Below are 13,584 nucleotides of genomic sequence, written 5' to 3'. Positions count from 1 at the left end.
CAGTTCCTCATGTTGTGTTGACCCCCAACCATAAAATTATATTCGTTGCTACTTCATAACTGTAATTTCGCGACCCACAGGTTGAGAACCGCTGCTGTAGAGCCTAAGACCATCGGAAAACACAGATACTTACATTACGATTCATAACAATAGCAAAATTACAGTTATGAAGTAGCAACGAAAATAAATTTATGGTTGGGGTCACCACAACATGAACTGTATTAAAGGGTCGCGGCATTAGAAAGGTTGAGAACCACTGCTTTAGGAGATGATGCCACATACTGTGCGTCATTCACACGCTACAAAGGGAAGGTGGCGTGGGGCTGAGGCAGTGGCACACCTTTCCCCTGGGGTCCCATCAAGGTGTACAGACAGGTGGGTGCAGGCTCCAGGCACTTTTTTCTCTCAATTCCTTGTGACATCTTTGGATTTTTTAAAAAATATATTTTATTGATTTTGTACAGAGAGGAAGGGAGAGGGATAGAGAGTTAGAATCATCGATGAGAGAGAAACACCGATCAGCTGCCTCCTGCACACCCCACACTGGGGACGTGCCCACAACCCAGGTACATGCCCTTGACCGGAATCGAACCTGGGACCCTCCAGTCCGCAGGCTGATGCTCTATCCACTGAGCCAAACCGGTTTCGGCAACATCTTTGGATAGGAGGTATGCTCCCTCCCCATTGGCTGCTAAGTTACTTAGTAATGAGATAATCCTCTTTGCACATTTTTCCTAAGCAAATGATGATTTCGTTAGGATCTTGAGAGGAGCCAGAGACAGAGTCCTGGCAGAAATTTGTGATCCTGGCTAATTCGAGGCAGTCTGCACTTGATCTAAAGCCTGAGGAGTATCATTGAAGAACTTTGTTCACACCTATTTGGTCGTTCTAGCAACACTGAACCCCTCTTAAGCATGGCGCATTAGAACGTATGGGAGACTGTCACCAACACTGGTGACAAATACATTGAATTTTAGTTTAGTCACAACCCCCAAACTCAGAATTCCCCCACCTACCTGTATGTTATTTCCATTGATTGGCTGCTTATGTGTTTGAATAGCAATGACCTAAAAGGACATTCTCTCTAATGGCTTGAAGACGTTTTGGGGAACTCTCAGTACATCCTTATAGATTTGTTTCATCATATCTGACATTTCTTTTGGAGGTAGAGAGAGGATATAGAGAAGGCACAATAATTTTGATGCTGCTATATTGGCATAATTTATCTCTTGACCTATAAGTGCACATACTTTATGTGTGACCATAATAATACATGACCAAAAGGGACATCACTGAATGTAACTCGCAAGAAACATCCTGCCCTAACCGGTTTAGCTCAGTGTATAGAGCGTCGGCCTGCAGACTCAAGGGTCCCAGGTTCGATTCTGGTCAAGGGCATGTACCTTGGTTGCAGGCACATCCCCAGTAGGGGGTGTGCAGGAGGCAGCTGATAGATGTTTCTCTCTCATCGATGTTCCTAACTCTCTATCCCTCTCTCTTCCTCTCTGTAAAAAATCAATAAAATACATTTTTTTTAAAAAATCCTGCTGGTGCTAACTGCTACCCATAGATGGACAGCTGGAGCAGGGTCCCTAATGCAGGCTTCCCCGAGGACTGGAGGTCAGGAAGGGGGAAGACCCTGTGGTAAAGTGGCCATCCCATGGTTATCCAGGTCACCTGATACCCTTAAGCAATCCCAAAGTAGGTTTTCTAGTCTGAAGCTTGTTTCTTGGCATATGGAATGAGATGTTGGTAGTCCCTTAAAATCCCTAAGTATTTGGTGGAACTGAAATGGCACAGAGCCATAGGCCTCACATTCTACTGTGGAGTAAAAAAGAAGGCTCTCTTACCCTTTGAGACAGCATGAGTGGACCTGGAGAGTATTATGCTAAGCAAAATAAGCCAGTCAGAGAAGAAAGACAAGTATCACATGATCTCACTCATGTGGAATCTAATGAACGAACTGATGAACAAAATAGATCCAGAGACACAGAAGCATGGAACAGTGCAGAATCTCAGAGGGAAGGCAGGGTGTGGGGGGAGAGATAAACCAAAGAACTTATCTATATATATATAAAAAGGTAATGTGCAAATTAGCCAGGACAGTGTAACGTCACAACTCAGGAAGAGGCTGTGCATGCAGGTGGGCAGAAGGGGACTGTGTGCGGCGAGGCAAGACATGGATGGCACAGGCCCGGAGAACAGGGCCTGCCAGCCACCGCCGTGTGCACCGGCAGCCCCTCTGAGCATGAGCTACAGAGGAAACACCTTTTCTGACCACCCATTGGTTAAGCTCCCTGTATGCTACTCAGTGTTCTTGGTAACTTGGGTAATAAGAATCCAAGAAGGTGACCTAGGGTTTTTCCACCTCACTCCTGGAGGAAAAAACAAAGGTCCGCTGCTGGAGGGCTAAGAAATGTCATATCCTGCCCTAGCCGGTTTGGCTCAGTGGATAGAGCCTTGGCCTGCTGACCACAGGGTCCAGATTCGATTCTGGTCAAGGTCATGTACCTAGGTTGCAGGCTCCTCCCTGGTCAGGGCCCACGTCAGGGCTCATGCAGGAAGCAAACAATTGAAGTGTCCCTCTCACATTGATGTTTCTCTCTGTCTCTCCCTCTCTCTTCCACACTCTAAAAATCAATGGAAAAATATCCTCAGGTGAAGATAAAGAAAGAAAGAAAGGTCATATCCTATAAAAGTGTCATCTTGAAAATGCCTATCATTTCATGGTGAAGTGACTTGATTCCGTGTTGATGAAAACACCTTGGCGGCTGCGGTGGCCAGCAGTGGTAGCAGCAGTGGTGTGATGGGGGCGGCACCTTCCCCTGATCAGCCTGGTTGCCTCCTGCAGGCCTAAGCCGTCAGTAGGACATCCCCTGAGGGCTCCCAGATTGGAGAGGGTGCAGGTTGGGCTGAGGGACTTTCCCCTACCCCCATGCATGAATTTCATGCACCGGGCCTCTGGTCTATAATAAAAGTGTAATATGCTAATTAGAACAGATATACCTCTGGACAATGTTACAGACAAAGCCGGGGCTGCGAGGGAAGCCTAGATCCCAGATGCCTGCTGGCAGCTGGAGGGAAGCCCGGGTTCTGGGTGCCAGAGGGAAGCCGGTGCCGGCAGCCAGGGGAAGGAAGGCCTACTCTTGCACGAATTTCATGCATTGGGCCTCTAGTACGTATATATGCATAACCTCTGGGCACAGACAATAGTGTGGTGAAGGCTTGGGGGAGGGGAGAAAGAGGCCTGGTGGAAGGGGTCAATGGGGAGGAGGGGAGGGAGGCGACATCTGTAATACTTTTAATAATAAAGACAAAAATAAAATTGAAAGACATATAGACTAAACTGAAAGGTTGGAAAAAATATTCTATGCAAACAGAAAAGAAAGCTGGTGTAGCAATGCTCATATTGGACAAAATAGACTTTAAAATAAAGAATGCAAAAAAAAAAAGACATTATATAACTATAAAGGGATCAATCCAATAAGAATACGAGTATAACAATGGTAAATATTTACACAACCAAATAGTAGCAGGTAATTACATAAAGGGAGAAAATCACAGTAAATACCCCATTTACTACATCCATGGATAAATAATCCAAACAGAAAATTAATAAGGAAATAATGGCCTTGAATGTCACATTAGGTCAGATCAACTTAGTAGAAATTGATAAAACTTTTTATCTAAAAACTGCAGAATAAACATTTTCGAGTACACATGGATCATTCTCCAGGATAAATTACATATTAGGCCACAAAACAAGCCTCAATAAATTCAAGAAGATTGAGATCATATCAAGAATCTACTATCCCAAACCAATATGCTCAATTAATATTTGACAAAGGAGGCATGAACATACAATGGAGTCAAGACAGTCTCTTCAGTAAATGGTGTTGGGAAAATTGGACAGATACATGCAAAAAAATGAAACTAGATCACCAACTTACACCATACACAAAAATAAACTCAAAATGGATACAGGACTTAAACATAAGACAAGAAACCATAAAAATACTAGAGGAATCCACAGGCAGCAAAATCTCAGACATATGCCAAAAGAACTTCACTGACACTGCCCCTAGGGCAAAGGAAGCTAAAGAGAAAATAAACAAATGGGACTACATCAAAATAAAAAGCTTTTTTACAGCAAAAGAAACTATCAACAAAACAACAAGAAATCCCACTGTATGGGAGAACATATTTGCAAATGTTATCACTGATAAAGGTTTAATCTCCAACATATACAGGCAGCTTATACAACTTAATAAGAGGAAGATAAATGATCCAATAAAAAAATGGGCAACGGACCTAAATAGAATCTTTTCAAAAGAAGACAGAAGGAAGGCCAAGAGACACATGAAAACATGCTCTATGTCACTAATTATCCTAGAGATGCAAATCAAAACGACAATGCGGTATCATCTCACACCTGTCAGAATGGCTATCATCAACAAATCAACAAATGACAAGTGTTGGTGAGGATGCGGAGAAAAAGGAACACTCGTGCACTGCTGGTAGGAATGCAGACTGGTGCAGCCACTGTGGAAAACAGTATGGAGTTTCCTCAAAAAACTGAAAATGGAACTCCCATTTGACCCAGTAATCCCACTCCTAGGAATATATCCTAAGAAACTGGAAACACCAATAAGAAAGGATATATGCACCCCTATGTTCATAGCAGCACAATTTACAATAGCTAAGATTTGGAAACGGCCTAGGTGCCCATCAGCAGATGAGTGGGTCAGAAAACTGTGGTACATCTACACAATGGAATACTATGCTGCCATAAAAAAGAAGGAATTCCTACCATTTGCAGCAACCTGGATGGAATTGGAGAACATCATGCTAAGTGAAATAAGCCAGTCTATGAAAGAAAAATACCACATGATCTCACTCATCTATGGATAATAAAGAAAATTATAAGCTGTTGAACCAAAAGATAGATACAGAGACAGTAAAGCATCAAACAGACTGTCAAATTACTGCGGGAAGGTTAGGGAGAGGTGGGGGAGATAAGAGATCAACTGAAGGACTTGTATGCAAGCATATAAGCATAACCAATGGACACAAAACTCAGGGGGGGAGGGGGGGAGGGCATGTATGGGAGTGGGGTGGGGTGGGGGGGCAATGGTAAGATATGTACACATATAATACCTTAATAAAAAAATGAAAAAAAAAGAATCTTTACTATAATGGCATGAAACTAGAAATCAACTATAGGGAGAAAAATGGAAAAAAATACAAATACGTGGAGAATAAACAACATGCTATTGAACAACTATCAAAGAGGAAGTAAAACAGGAAATAAAAAACTTCCTTGAGACAAATGAAAACAAAAACAACTTCAAAATTTATGGGATGTAACAAAAGCAGTTTTAAAAGGAAAGGTCATAGTTATATAGGTATACCTCAAGAAACAAAATAATGATATAGCCCTAGCCAGTTTGGCTCAGTGGATAGTGTGTCAGCCTGTGAACTGAAGGGTCCCAGGTTCGATTCCAGTCAAGGGCACATGCCCAGGTTGTGGGCTTGATCCCATTTTGGGGCATGCAGGAGGCAGCCAATCAATGATTCTCATCATTGATGTTTCTCTCCCTCTCCCTTCCTCTCTGAAATCAATAAAAATATATTTTTTAAAAAGTTGATATAAAAAATCTAACTTTACAGCCTGGCCAGTGTGGCACAGTTAGCACAGTTTGCACCAAGAGGTAGCCGGTTTGATTCCTGGTCAGGCACATGCCCGGGTTGCGGGCTCAATCCCCAGTAGGGCCATGCAAGAGGCAGCCAACCAATGTTTCTCAATGTTTCTCTCTTTCTCTCCCTCTCCCTTCCTATCACTCTCAAATTAACGAAAATATATTTTTAAAATTTTTAAATAAAAATCTAACTTTACATTTAAACAAACTAGAAAAAGATGAACAAACAAAACACAGAAGGAAATAATTAAATTCAGAATGGAAATAAACAAAATAGAAAAATGTTAATACACAGTAGAATAGGACAGACATCCTGAGCTGGTTCTTTGAAAAGATAAAATTGACAAACCTTTAGCCAAATTTATTAAGGAAAATGAAGGCCCTGGCTCAGAGTGTCATCTTGATATGCTTAAGGTTGCAGGTTTGATCTCCTGTCAGGGTACATACAAGAAGCGACCACTGAATGCATTAATAAGTGGAATAACAAATCAATGTTTCTCTTAAAATCCATAAATTAAAAAAATTTTAAAAAGAAAAATGGCCCTAGCAGGTTTGACTCAGTAGATAAAGCGTCCACATGCAGACTGAAAGTCCTGGGTTCCTGAAATAAATAAAAATATATTTAAATATATATATATACTCAGGTGTCTGGCCTGTGGGGCTCAGTGGTTGAATGTCAACCTATGAACAAGGTCACAGTTTGGTTCCTAGTCAGTGCACATGCCTGGATTACAGGTCATATACATACATATATATCCATCCTCAAGTGAGGATTTTTTTTAAAAATTACAGGCCGCCCTAGCTGGTTTGGCTCAGTGGGTAGAGCATCAGCCTGCAGACTGAAGGGTCCTAGATTTGATTCCAGTCAAGGGCACATGCCCAGGTTGCAGGCTCAATCCCCAGTGAGGGGTGTGTAGGAGGCAACCTATCAATGATTCTCGCTCATCATTGATGTTTCTATCTCTCCCTCTTCCTTCCTCTCTGAAATCAATAAAAATGTATTTAAAAAAACAATTACAGGCCAACATCTTTAATGAGCATAGATACAAAATTCTCAACTCAGCAAACCACATTCAACAATAATATAAAACTATGATACACCTAGACCAAGTAGGATTTATCCCAGGGATGCAAGATGGTTCAGCATCTATAAGGCAGTCAATATGATACATCACATTAACAAAATGAAAGAGAAATATCATATGATCATCTCAATAAATGCAGGAAAAGCATTTGACAAAATTCAATATTCTCTTATGATAACTCTCAACAAGAAGGAATATAGCTCAACATAATAAAGACTATATTACAAACCTACAGTTAATGTCATACTCAATGATGAAAAGCTAAAAGCTTTTCCTCTAAGATCAGGAAAAAGACAATGATGTCCACTATCACCACTTCTATTCAATATAGTACTAGCCACAGCAATCAGGCAAGAAAAAGGAATAAAAGGCATCAAAATAGGAAAAGAAGTAAAACTTTCACTATTTGTTGGTGACATCATACTATCCTATCTAATAAAAGAGTAATATGCAAATTAACCATCACTCTGCTACACCCACAAGCCAATCAGGAGCGAGTATGCAAATTAACCCCAACCAAGATGGCTGCGGCCACGGAGCTAGCAGGAGGGAGGCTTGGGTTTCCCAGACAATGAAGGAAGCCAAGCTTTCCACACACCCTGGCCAGCCTAGGCCTCCGCTTAAGGCTACAAAGTTTCAATTATAAAAGGTTAAAAAAAATCCCAACAGAAATGGCTGCTGTCATGGAGCGAACAGGAGGCTTGGCTCCACTTCAGGCTACAAAGTTTTAATTGTAGAAGATAAATAAATCCCAGATACCAGGGCCTCCGGTTGGGTCGCCGGGGGGCATGGCCAGCCTGCAAACCACTACAGGCCCCTCGCCCAGGCTGCCCCATGCCCCAAGGGAGTCCCCACCCTGATCCAGGACACCCTTCAGGGCAAACCAGCTGGCCCCCCCCATGCACCAGGCCTCTATCCTATCTAATAAAAGAGTAATATGCAGATTGACCATCACTCAAAGACACAAGATGGCTGCCCCAATGTGGTCAAAGATCCTGCCCCCATATGGACACAAGATAGCCACCACAAGATGGCCAGCAGGGGAGGGCAGTTGGGAGGGACCAGGCCTGCAAGGGAGGGCAGTTGGGGGCAATCAAGCCTGCAGGGGAGGGCAGTTAGGGGTGACCAGGCCAGCAGAGGAGGGAAGTTGGGGGTGACCAGGCCTGCAAGGAAGGGCAGTTGGGGGAACCCAGGCCTGCAGGGGAGAGGGGTTGAGGGGGACCAGGCCTGCAGGGGAGGGCAGTTAGGAGTGACCAGGCCTGCAGGGGAGGGCAGTTAGGGCAAACAGGCTGGCAGGGGAGCAGTTAGGCATCAATTAGGCTGTCAGGGGAGTGGTTAGGGGGTGATCAGGCTGGCAGGCAGAAGCAGTTAGGGGCAAATAGGAAGGCAGGCAGGCAAGCACTTGGGAGCCAGCAGTCCTGGATTGTGAGAGGGATGTCCGACTGCCCATTAAACTGGCAGTTGGATATCCCTCGAGGGGTCCCAGATTGGAGAGGGTGCAGGCTGGGCTAAGGGACACCCCCTCATGCACGAATTTTGTGCACCGGGCCTCTAGTATATAGATAACCCTAAAGACTCTACACACAAAAAACTATTAGCACAACACAAAATCAACATACAGAAATAACAAACCATCAGAAGGAGAAATTAAGAAGACAATCACATTTACAATTTATAATTGCATCAAAAAGCATAAAATACCTAGGAATAAATCTAACCAAACAGTTAAAAGACCTGTACTCTGAAAACTATAAGACATTGAAGAAAGAAATTGAATAGGGTACAAATAAGTGGAAGGATATACTGTGCTTGTAGGTTAAAAGGATTAACAATATTTATCCTTACTACCTAAAGCAAGATACAGATTTAATGTAATTCCTATAAAAATATCAATGGCATTCTTCTCAGAACTACAACAACTAATCCTAAAAAGTTATATGGAACTCAAAAGATTCCAAATACCGTATTTTCCGGCGTATAAGACAACTTTTTAACCCAGGAAAATCTTCTCAAAAGTCGGGGATCGTCTTATACGCCGGGTGTCGTCTTATAGGGCGGGTGCTGAAACTTCCTGGCCGGACTGGAGAATCTGCAGTCGCCGCATACAGTGGGGGAAGAGCTCAAAAACGGCCGCACTCCATTCATTTCAATGGTCCCGGACGGAGACCGCAAGTGTCTCCGGTCAGCTCCTTTTTGTGCCGCATACGGTCTCCTTCCGGCTCCATTGAAATGAATGGAGTGCGGCCGGGTGCTCGCCGCATATGGCAGGGATGCGGCCGCGGCCGTTTTTGAGCTCCCCACACCATATGCGGTGACCATATGAAAGCAGCAAGGGCGGTGCTGTACAAGTACGGTAGAAGAAAATCCACTCACCAGGATTCGTGGAAAGAAGTGACTTAACGCAGTCCCGATGACAAGGTGAGGGGGCGCCTCACTGGGAAGGTGTAAGTGAAGGGCGGAGCAAGCTGCAGGTGTTCAGGATGCCCGGGGTATGGAAAAAAGAGATAGAGCTGTGCCCAGAAAAACACGCCTCTTTCACACGTCTGGCCTGCCCTTGTATCCTATTACCATACCTCCTTCTCTGCCTCTCAGATCTCGCTCCTGAGGACTGCAGTGAAGCGGCATTGCTAACTCTCCAGGGACTTGCCTGGCACTTGCTCTTTCTCTATTGTTTGTTATCTTCCTCCTATCATCATCAGTTCCAGTTTGGTTGACAGCTTAGAAAACAAACAGCATGGCAGCTCCCCTGGGTTTATTGTCTTATCCTTCCTTTCAGCTTTAGAGTGAATTAGGAAAAGTTTAATCCACTTGCACTGTTTTATGTTTACATGTTTGATGACAAACAGCCTTATGTTTATAAGTGACAGTTTTCCTGCTAAGTACCTGCATGTCATAAGCATTTGAATTAAAATTACCATATTGAAATCAAATCTGATGTTTTTTTAATTTTTATTTGGTGTGCATTGGAAGAGGGATAGTCTTATATGGCGAGTATATCCCAAACTCTATATTTTAACTGGAAAAGTTGGGGGTCGTCTTATACACCCAGTCGTCTTATATGCTGGAAAATATGGTAACAAAAGAAATTTTGAGAAAAAACAAAGTGGGAGGCATCATGCTCCTAACTTCAACTACACTGAGTGGCCAGATTATTATGATCTCTGAACGCATAATAATCTGGCCACTCAGTGTGTGTGTGTGTGTGTATACTAGAGGCCAGGTGCACAAAATTTGTGCATGTCGGGGGGGGAGGGGTGTCCCTCAGCCCAGCCTGCACCCTCTCCAATCTGGGACTCTGAGAGGGATGTCCAGCTGCCCGTTTAGGCCCGATCCCAGGATTGGGCCTAATCGAGCAGCTGGACATCCCTCTCACAATCCAGGACTGCTGGCTCCCAACTGCTGGCCTGCCTGCCTTCCTGATTGCCCCTAACTGCTTCTGCCTGCCAACCTGATCACCCCCTAACCACTCCCCTGCCAGCCTGATTGAAGCCTAACTGCTCCCCTGCCAGCCTCATTCACCCTAACTGCCCTCCCCTGCAAGCCTGGTCACCTCTAACTGCCCTCCCATGCAGGCCTGGTCACCCTTAACTGCCCTCCCCTGCAGACCTGGTCCCCCTCAACTGCTCTCCCCTGCAGGCCTGGGTCCCCCCCAACAGCCCTTCCCTGCAAGCCCGGTTGCCCCCAACTTCCCTCCTCTACCGGCCTGGCCCTCCCCTGCAGGCTTGATCACCCCCAACTGCCCTCCCTTGCAGGCCTGGTCCCTCCCAACTGCCCTCCTCTGCTGGCCTGATCGCTCACAACTGCCCTCCCCTGCTGGCTATCTTGTGGTGGCCATCTCGTGTCCACATGGGGGCAGCCATCTTGTGTTGGAGTGATGGTCCATTTGCATGTTACTCTTTTATTAGATAGGATAGAGGCCTGGTACATGGGTGGGGGCCAACTGGTTTACCCTGAAGGGTGTCCTGGATCAGGGTGGGGGTTCCCTTGGGGCGTGGGGCGACCTGAGAGAGGGGCCTGTGGTAGTTTGCAGGCTGACCACACCCCCCGGCAACCGAAGCGGAGGCCCTGGTATCTGGGATTTATTTATCTTCTATAACTGAAATTTTGTAGCCTTCAGCGGAGGCCAGGGCAGGCCAAGAACTTGGCTTCCTCCATCGCCAGGGAAACCCAAGCCTCCTGCTCGCGCTCCATGGCTGTAGCCATCTTGGTTGGGTTAATTTGCATACTCACTCCTGATTGGCTGGTGGGCGTGGCTTGTGGGTGTGGCAGAGGCATGGTCAATTTGCATATTGCTCTTTTATTAGATAGGATATATATATATACATACATACATACATATATGAATGAGGCCCGGTGCGTGAATTCGTGCATGAGTGGGGGCCGGCCAGCCTGGCCATGGGGAGGGGACATGGGCCGTTGGCCGGCCTGCCTGCTGGTCAAACTCCTGGTCGAGGGGACAATTTGCATATTAGCCTTTTATTATATAGGATATACACTGAGTGGCCAGATTATTATGCATTCAGAGATCATAATAATCTGGCCACTCAGTGTATACTACAAAGCTACAACAATCAAAAGTGTAGAATACTGGCATAAAGACAAATAAGATGATCAATGGACTATAATATGTGACTTTTATGAAATATGTATTTGATCTTCCTTCTGTTTCTGGCACAGAGATCCTAGAATCCTTAGAATCCCCTAAGCTTGACAAGAGCTATTGTTGTGTTGGCTGCGTCATTTTTTTCTTTGACAATCTGGGAAAAGAGGTCCGTGCCCCTGGCTGAATACATAGCCAGGTGCCGTGCGTTGTAAAACTCGCGGCACAGCGGCTGAGAATCGCTGCTCTGGGCCTATGGAATTGAAATGATTGCAGTCTGTTTCATCATTTTTACAAGCACTTGCCATCGTTTATTTCACATTTACTGGTTAAAGGCAGGCCTCTGTAGTAGGGACCTACTTTCCCATGAACCCTGTGGCTGAGTTTATATGTGTGATGGCCGGGGGCGGGGGTCCTACTGTATAAACTGGGAGTTCTCCCTATTAGCTTCCAAACAGACAACAAAGGCTAAATAATAAAATTGCTAGTGTGAAGCATACAGAGTTGTTTTTTTAATTGAAATTCAACAATAACCAAAGTAATTGTAACAAGATTTGTGGGGTGGGGGTGGAGGAGGAGCATTTTATCACTGCTGCTGTTTAGATTGCCAGTGCAAGGTTTTACAGTGAAAAGCAGGTAAGCTAATAGATTTTATTATTGTTTTTAAGTTCTCTACATCTGTCTCATCAATGTTACATTGCGCAACCTTGTGATGATCTAAGAATGAAGTCACAGGCAGAAGGGTAAAGTGGAGGTCATTGAACAAGGGCAACAATCTAACGTATATACTCAATCTAGACACCCTAAAACACAATGTAAAAGTACAACAAATCCCCACAGACCATGCACCCTTATGCCCAGTGCCCCGCTCCAGTCCGCCCTGGAGTCCCCCTGTCTTCTTCCAGCCCCTGGCTGGGGACTCACCTGCTCCAGACCCACGGCCCGAGGCAGAGGTGAGGTGGGAGAGCACTCAGCTTGGAGATAATAACTTCTGTGTCAAGTACACACAGACATACCTGCGGGGCTGAAAGGTGTCCCACTGGATGCCCCTGATCCACGCAGGAGGAAGCAACAAAACCCCGGAAAGCGCTGGAGCCGAGAGGAGGATGAGGATGTGAGGGTCATGGCCCCACAGAGAAATGGCAGGACACTGCCCGGGAAGGCGGGACAAGAGCTCAGATGGATGGGCCTGAGGAGACGCCACCTATTAGAAGAGGCCACCGTGTGATGGCCAGCAAGCTGACGGACAAGATGCTGCGGGATAGGGCCAAGAAACAGCACAGAACAGCCAGCTGGCCCGCCGCCCGGACCCCTGCTTTTCACGGCCCCCCACGAGCCCGACTGGAGATTGTGCATTTGCCATTTTCCTCCGGGGACTTTCTTTTCCATAAAGGGAAGATATCAAGTGGCTGAACAACAGGCTCTGCAGAAATCTTTTTTTAAATAATAAAATAAATCCTTTGAAGTTGTCCACATGTGAACAGGAGCAAAGCAGCTGTGATGCATTTTGATGAAACCAATGAACAAAAAGGAGAAGTTGCCTGCGGAGGTGCCTGGCTTTCAAATGCAATCTTTTCAAGGCTTGAGGGTCTGGGTCTAACGCAAGGGAAGTCTGTAATCTGGGGACACTGAGGAGGAAAGACTGTAAAGGACACCTGGAAAGCTTGTAACAAGGAATTCGGTAAAACTTGAGGAAGGAAGAGAAAAGCCCTTAATGACCAAAACCAAGCAAAGGAAACATGAAGTCTGAGTGTCATCGAATTCAAGAGAAGAGTCCTGGCTGGTGGCTCAGTGGTTAGTGTGTCAGCCAGCCCACCAAAGGGTCTCGGGTTTGATTCCCCATCAAGAGCACCTATCTGGGTTGAAGGTTCAATCCCTGCCCCTGCTCAGGGCACATGTGGGAGGCAACCAATCGATGTGTCTCTCTCACATTGATGTTTCTCTCTCTCTCTCTCTCTCTCTCTCTCTCTCTCTCTCTCTCTCCTTCCCCCACCATGCCTCCCTTCCTTCTCTTCTCTCTAAAAGTCAATGGAAAAAATATCTTCTGTTGAGAATCCTATATAACAAAAGGCTAATATGCAAATTGTCCCCTTGACCGGGAGTTCGACCAAGAGTTCGTTCAGGGGCCAAGGCCGGCCAGCCAACTGCCTGCGGCCCCTCCACCCCACCGGACTCACCCACAATTGGCCCCTCCCACCCT

This window comes from Eptesicus fuscus, chromosome 10, assembly GCF_027574615.1.
Source record: "Eptesicus fuscus isolate TK198812 chromosome 10, DD_ASM_mEF_20220401, whole genome shotgun sequence".
Classification (NCBI taxonomy): domain Eukaryota; kingdom Metazoa; phylum Chordata; class Mammalia; order Chiroptera; family Vespertilionidae; genus Eptesicus; species Eptesicus fuscus.
Note: the sequence above shows the minus strand (reverse complement) of the source record.